General features: G+C 45.2%; 1 non-coding gene across 1 annotated transcript; it reads left to right on the top strand.

Annotated features, from left to right (window-relative positions):
* The first annotated feature begins 359 nt into the window (after nt 1-359).
* On the top strand, nt 360-460 carry LOC118477768. Its single transcript, XR_004858597.1, has one exon. It is a non-coding gene; the product is annotated as a U6 spliceosomal RNA (small nuclear RNA).
* Nucleotides 461-949: the final 489 nt, after the last annotated feature.

Consider the following 949-nt stretch of genomic DNA (forward strand, 5'->3'; position numbering starts at 1 on the left):
CCCCCCTTTGGGAATGGCCTAAAGACACTACAGTCAGAAGCACTGCCCCGGGGGTGTGAAATTCTCTGGATTATACCTGTGCAGCTACAACGACAATGGCCAGCTTCCAAGTAAGTGCTGTTGCGGTTAAACTCCCGACGTTTTGGACATCAGGCGACTAACTACACACAAGGCAAGAAACCAGGTAAGGAGTGTACCCCTCCTATACCAATAACTTATAATATAATTCTCAAACCCTAACGCCTACGATAAAACCATCTAACCCCTGTTCACTACACCCATGGACTCTGAACATCTCTTACTAACATTAGATCTAGATCTAGACCTAGTCCTTAATGGTAGCCAACTGTTCACGCAGTACATTTTTAAAATTATGGCTCTGAAATTGGAACGATGCAGAAGATTACCATTGCCTCTTCGCATGGACGACGCGCAAATTCGTGAAGCATTCCATTTTTTAAATTTTTTTTTGGCCGAAGGGCCAGAATAAAGAATTCAGATGTCCACTGGATGGGAGAAGTTAAGAAGTCCCACAATGCGAAGGGTATAGGGACAATGATCGTACATAACAAGATGGTTCACTTCTCTCTTTGAGCCAATTAAAAAAGTTTCCTCAAAATTCGGTGGCGCCCTCTTCGCAAATGCGCTCCCTTTGCGAACAGAGTTACTCTACTTGTGTGGAAAAAAACCCAAAAGGAAACCAACAAGTTTTTGAAAATGGTGAAATGGTATGGGTTTAACGCCCCTATCAACACTATTAAGTTATTTAAGGGGCGGGACCTCCTAGTTTAACGTCCGTCTCCGATAGGACCGAGCCAAGTGGGAAATTCGTATAAAGTGCCTTTCCCAAGGACACAACGTCGGACCGAGCTGAGGCTCGAACCCCCGAACCCGCAATCTCATTCATGATTACGAGTCCGGTAGCCTAACCACAAGGCTACCGACGCCA

Source organism: Aplysia californica, unplaced genomic scaffold (genome assembly GCF_000002075.1).
Source record: "Aplysia californica isolate F4 #8 unplaced genomic scaffold, AplCal3.0 scaffold00209, whole genome shotgun sequence".
Classification (NCBI taxonomy): domain Eukaryota; kingdom Metazoa; phylum Mollusca; class Gastropoda; order Aplysiida; family Aplysiidae; genus Aplysia; species Aplysia californica.